A 6,543-nucleotide genomic window follows, 5' to 3' on the forward strand; every position below is an offset into this window, starting at 1 on the left:
TTATGACCGATTATAATCTTGTGCTTTAAAAACCTTAGTGTCTAGCAAAAACCAAGGAGCAAGTAATTGTGAACTGTTTTTCATTCCAGAATTTCCTGATTGGAAAACTTATGCTTTAGTCTTCCTCTCCTAAGAAGGCAAAGGTAGGTAAACTTAGACCCAGCTAGCAATTAATGTTCCAAAATTTTTCCTATTTGAAATGACCCAGATAGTTAATGAATTCTCTTCATTCAACTTAAATTGTCAAAACCTGGAGAGACTGTTTTAGATAGGCATTCACAAAACATAATTATTCCTAGGGAGTTTATCCAAAAGCTCTTATCTCATGTACATTTCCTTAAAGTTTCATCATATTAAGTTGTCTTCCTTGCAGACAGATTTGCAACAGACATAATAAGGTCTTATTTGATCTCTAGTAAACCTAGGTATACAACAGAAGTGCAAGTATCACATTTATCACTGATGACTCTAAAGACTGCTGCTGCTAAGTCGCTTCAGTCGTGTCCAACTCTGTGTGACCCCATAGACGGCAACCCACCAGGCTCCCCCGTCCCTGGGATTCTCCAGGCAAGAACACTGAAGTGGGTTGCCATTTCCTTCTCCAATGCATGAAAGTGAAAAGTGAAAGTGAAGTCACTCAGTCGCGTCCGACTCTTCGTGACCCCATGGACTGCAGCCCACCAGGCTCCTCCATCTGTTGGAGTTTCCAGGCAAGAGTACTGGAGTGGGGTGTCATTGCCTCCTCTGGACTCTAAAGACATATCTGTATTAATCAAACCAACAAGCTTAAGTAGCTTCAGTACCAGATATCGATTCAGTACTGAACATTTCCTAGGTCATGTGAACCTGAAATTGAAATTCATTCTAGCCACTTTCTTTTATACTTTCTGAAAATTATTTAAGTGCTTAATTTCTTTTAAGCCAGTTAAACAGAGCTCATCCAGAAACCAATCTCAGCCATGCCATTTGGAGACAAAGACATGCCAAAACCAGTTTTAGAATGTCAAGAGTCCCATCTTGGGCATCTTCAGGGTTTTTTCTCCCCCCCAGTTTCTAAACAGCCAATTCAGTTAAAACAAATAACAGTAATAATAATACATATCACTCACATTCATATACATCAGTTTCAGGGGAACATGAATCATCATTCAAGTTACTAGGACCTCCAACAAGGGTCAAAACCAGGGAGAGACAACAGGGCTTAGACTCAGGTACTGGGGACTCATGCACACACCCAAGGTGAAAACCAAACCAGTTACAAAAGGTTCAGTTGGATACAAAAGCCGAGCCATTAGGGGCCATTACTCTCCATGCTCTCTTGGTGGCTCTCATTCATCAAAGACAGCCACTCCCAGGATTGCCCCACAACTTTCAGGATTACCCCCTGCAACTTTTGGTCCCCACACACTAGTGGACAGTCCTCCCAACTTTCCACTGCTCATCCTTATCTCCCAATGTCTGTGCTCACGGGAGTTTCCTTGGTCTCCTTGCTGGCTCTGACACTTGTTGGGCTGTATTTTGCAGGCCTCCAAGCCCTATACCTATCCATCCTTGAGACTGAAGAAAGAGCCAGGAGTCAGCAACAGAGACCTCAGTGTCTTAATGGGTATGGGGATCTTATGTGTTTGAAGCAAGGTCCTGGAGTGATACCCCACTGTGTGTGGCAGATGGCAGGCAGGACATGGTGTCATGGGAAATTCTACCAGGCAAAAAAGAACTTATATCAATCCTTCTTAAACTCTTCCAAAAGACTGAAGAGGAGGGAAAATTCCCAGAGTCATTCTTTGAAGCCATCATCACCCTGATACCAAAACCAAACAAAGACACTACCAAAAGAGAAAATTAGAGGCCAATATCTTTGATGAATATAGATGCACAAAACTCTCAACAAAATATTAGCAAACCATATCCAATAGTACATAAAAAGGACCACACACTGTGATCTAGCTGTATTAATCCCAGGGTCCCAAGGATGGTTCAACATGTGCAAATCAGTCCTTGCTTGATACACCACATCAACAAAAGACAAAAACTACATACCATTTCAATAGATGCAAAAAAGCATTTGATAAAATTCAGCGTACATTTATGATAAAAACTCTTACCAAAGTGGGTATACAGGGAATATATCTCAACATAGAAAAAGCCATTTATGACAAACAGCTAACATGATACTCTAGTGAAAAGCTGAAAGCCTTCCTGCTAAAATCTGGAACAAGGGAAGGATGCCTATTCTCACCATTTCTGTTCACAACAGTACTGGAAATCCTAGCCACAGCCATTAGAAAACAAAAGGTATCCAAATTGGAAGGTAAGAGGTAAATTTGTCATTATTTGCAAACGGTATGATAATAGATGTAGAAAATCCTAAAGATTCCACATGAAAAGTACTAGAACTGATAGATGAATTCAGCAAGGTAGCAGGACAGAAGATTAACATACAGAAATGAGTTGCATTTCTTTACAGCAACAGTGAAATAATAGAAAGTTTTTTTTTTTTTAAACATCCCTCTTAAAATCACATTAAAAAAATAGTTGGAAATACATGTGACCAAGAAGGTGTAAGATTTATATGCTGAGAACTATAAAACATTGATAAAGGAAACTGAAGATGATTAAAAGAAATACAAAGATATCCCATGCTCTTGGATTGAAAGAATTAATATTGTTAAAACACTAGGCCATTGTACCCAAAGCAATCTACAGATTTAATGTGATACCTATCAAATTACCCATGATATTTTTCACAGAAATAGAACATATAATCCTATAATTTATATGGAACCACAAAAGACCCTGAATTGCTGAAGCAATCCTGAGGAAAAAGAACAAAGCTGGAGGGATAACCCTTTCAGCATTCAGACAATACTATAAAGCTACAATAATCAAGACAGTCAGACATCCTGGAGTGTACAGTCAAGTGGGCCTTAGGAAGAATCACTATGAACAAAGCTAGTGGAGGTGATAGAATTCCAGTTGAGCTATTTCAAACCCTAAAAGAAGATGCTGTGACAGTGCTGCATTCAATATGCCAGCACATTTGGAAAACTCAGCAGTGGCCACAGGACTGGAAAAGGTCAGTTTTCATTCCAATCCCAAAGAAAGGCAATGCCAAATAATGCTCAAACTATCACACAATTGTACTCTCTCACATGCTAGCAAAGTAATGCTCAAAATTCTTCAAGTGAGGATTAAACAGTACACGAACCAAGAACTTCCAGATGTTCAAGCTGGATTTTAAAAAGGCAGAAGAACCAGATATCAAATTGCCAACATCCGCTGCATCATAGGAAAAGCAAGTTCAGTTCAGTTCAGTTCATTTCAGTCACTCAGTCGTGTCCGACTCTTTATGACCCCGTGAACCCCAGCACACCAGGCCTCTCTGTCCATCACCAACTGCCAGAGTCGACCCAAATCCATATCCATTGAGTTGGTGATGCCATCCAATCATCTCATCCTCTGTCGTCCCCTTCTCCTGCCCTCAATCTTCCCCAGCATCAGGGTCTTTTCAAATGAGTCAGCTCTTCGCATCAGGTGGCCAAAGGATTGGAGTTTCAGCTTCAACATCAGTCCTTCCAATGAACACCTAGGACTGGTTTCCTTTAGGATGGACTGGTTGGATCTCCTTACAGTCCAAGGGACTCTCAAGAGTCTTCTTCAACACCACAGTTCAAAAGCATCAATTCTTTGGCACTCAGCTTTCTTTATAGTCCAACTCTCACATCCATACATGACTACTGGAAAAACCATAGCCTTGTCTAGACAGTCCTTTGTTGACAAAGTAATGTCTCTACTTTTTAATATGCTGTTTAGGTTGGTCATAACTTTCCTTCCAAGGAATAAGTGTCTTTTAATTTCATGGCTGCAATCACCATCTGCAGTGATTTTGGAGCCCAGAAAAATAAAGTCAGCCACTGTTTGCACTGTCTCCCCTTCTATTTGCCATGAAGTAATGGGACTGGATGCCATGATCTTAGTTTTCTGAATGCTGAGCTTTAAGCCAAATTTTTACTCTCCTCTTTCATCAAGAGGCTGTTTATTTCTTCTTCACTTTCTGCCATAAGGGTGGTGTCATCTGCATATCTGAGGTTATTGATATTTCTCCCAGCAGTCTTGATCCAGCTTGTGCTTCCTCCAGCCCAGCATTTCTCATGATGTACTCTGCATATAAGTTAAATAAGCAGGGTGACAATATACAGCCTTGACATACTCCTTTTCCTATTTGGAACCAGTCTGTTGTTCCATGTCCAGTTCTAACTGTTGCTTCCTGACCTGCATACAGATTTCTCAAGAGGCAGGTCAGGTGGTCTGTTATTCCCATCTCTTTCAGAATTTTCTACAGTTTATTGTGATCCACACAGTCAAAGGCTTTGGCATAGTCAATGAAGCAGAAATAGATGTCTTTCTGGAACTCTCTTGCTTTTTCCATGATCCAGCAGATATTGGCAATTTGACCTCTGGTTCCTCTGCCTTTTCTAAAACCAGCTTGACCATCTGGAAGTTCATGGTTCACATATTGCTGAAGCCTGGCTTGGAGAATTTTGAGCATTACTTTACTAGCATGTGAGATGAGTGCAATTGTGCGGTAGTTTGAGCATTCTTTGGCATTGCTTTTCTTTGGGATTGGAATAAAAAATGCTGACACATTGAGTGCAGCACTTTCACAGCATCATCATTTAGGATTTGAAATAGCTCAACTGGAATTCCATCACCTCCACTAGCTTTGTTCGTAGTGATGCTTCCTAAGGCCCTTGACTTCACATTCCAGGATATCTGGCTCTGGGTGAGTATGATTAATCACAGCATTGTGATTATCTGAGTTGTGAAGATCTTTTTTTGTATAGTTCTTCTGTGTATTCTTGCCACCTCTTCTTAATATCTTCTGCTTCTCTTAGGTCCAAACCACTTCTGTCCTTTATTGAGCCCATCTTTGCATGAAGTGTTCCCTTGGTATCTCTAATTTTCTTGAAGAGATCTTTAGTCTTTCCTATTCTATTTTTTCCCTCTATTTCTTTGCATTGATCACTGAGGAAGGCTTTCTTATCTCTCCTTGCTGTTCTTTGGAACTCTCATTCAAATGGGTATATCTTTCCTTTTCTCCTTTGTTTTTCACTTCCCTTTTCATAGCTATTTGTAAGGCCTCCTCAGACAGCCATTTTGCTTTTTTGTATTTCTTTTTCTTGGGGATGGTCTTGATCCATCTCCTGTACAATGTCACAGATCTCTGTCCACATTTCACTAGGCACTCTGTCTATCAGATCTAGTCCCTTAAATCTATTTCTCATAAGGGATTTTATTTAGGTCATACCTGAATGGTCTAGTGGTTTTCCCCACTTTATTCAATTTAAGTCTGAATTTGGCAATAAGGAGTTCATGATCTGAGCCACAGTCAGCTCTTGGTCTTGTTTTTGCTGACTGTATAGAGCTTCTCCATCCTTGGTTGCAAAGGATATAATCAATCTGATTTTGGTGTTGACCATCTGGTGATGTCCATGCGTAGAGTCTTCTCTTGTGTTGTTGGAAGAGTGTGTTTGCTATGACCAGTGTGTTCTCTTGGCAAAACTCTATTAGCCTTTGCCCTGCTTCATTCTGTACTCCAAGGCCAAATTTGCGTGTTACTTCAGGTGTTTCTTGACTTCCTACTTTTGCATTCCAGTCCCCTATAATGAAAAGGACATCTTTTGGGGGTGTTCTAGAAAGTCTTGTAGGTCTTCATAGAACCAATCAAATTCAGCTTCTTCAGCATTACTGGTTGGGGCATGCTGCTTCTGCTGCTGCTAAGTCACTTCAGTTTTGTCCGACTCTGTGCAACCCCACAGATGGCAGCCCACCAGGCTCCCCGTCCCTGAGATTCTCAAGGCAAGAACACTGGAGTGGGTTGCCATCTCCTTCTCCAATACATGAAAGTGAAAAGTGAAAGTGAAGTTGCTCAGTCGTGTCCAACTCTTAGCGACCCCATGGGTTGGGGCATAGACTTGGATTATTCTGATACTGAATGGTTTGCCTTGGAAACAAACAGAGATCATTCTGTCGTTTTTGAGACTGCATCCAAGTACTGCATTTCGGACTCTTGTTGACTATGATGGCTATTCCATTTCTTCTAAGGGATTCCTGCCCGCAGTAGTAGATATCATGGTCATCTGAGTTAGATTCACCCATTCCAGTCCATGTTAGTTTGCTGATTCCTAGAATGTCGACATTCACTCTTGCCACTTCTGTTTGACCACTTCCAGTTTGCCTTGATTCATGGACCTAACATTCCAGGTTTCTATGCAATATTGCTCTTTACATCATCGGACCCTGCTTCTAACGCCAGTCCCATTCACAACTGAGTGTTGTTTTTGCTTTGGCTCCATCCCTTCATTCTTTCTGGAGTTATTGCTCCACTGATCTCCAGTAGCACATTGGGCATGTCCAAGGTCAGGGGCAGCAGCCGAGAAGAGCTACCCCACCTCCAGGGTCAGGGGAGGCAGCCATGAAGAGATACCCCCCACGTCTAAGGTAAGGAGCAGTGGCTGCGCTTTGCTGGAGCAGCCGTGAAGA

Source organism: Bos indicus, chromosome 3 (assembly GCF_029378745.1).
Source record: "Bos indicus isolate NIAB-ARS_2022 breed Sahiwal x Tharparkar chromosome 3, NIAB-ARS_B.indTharparkar_mat_pri_1.0, whole genome shotgun sequence".
In the NCBI taxonomy this organism is placed as follows: domain Eukaryota; kingdom Metazoa; phylum Chordata; class Mammalia; order Artiodactyla; family Bovidae; genus Bos; species Bos indicus.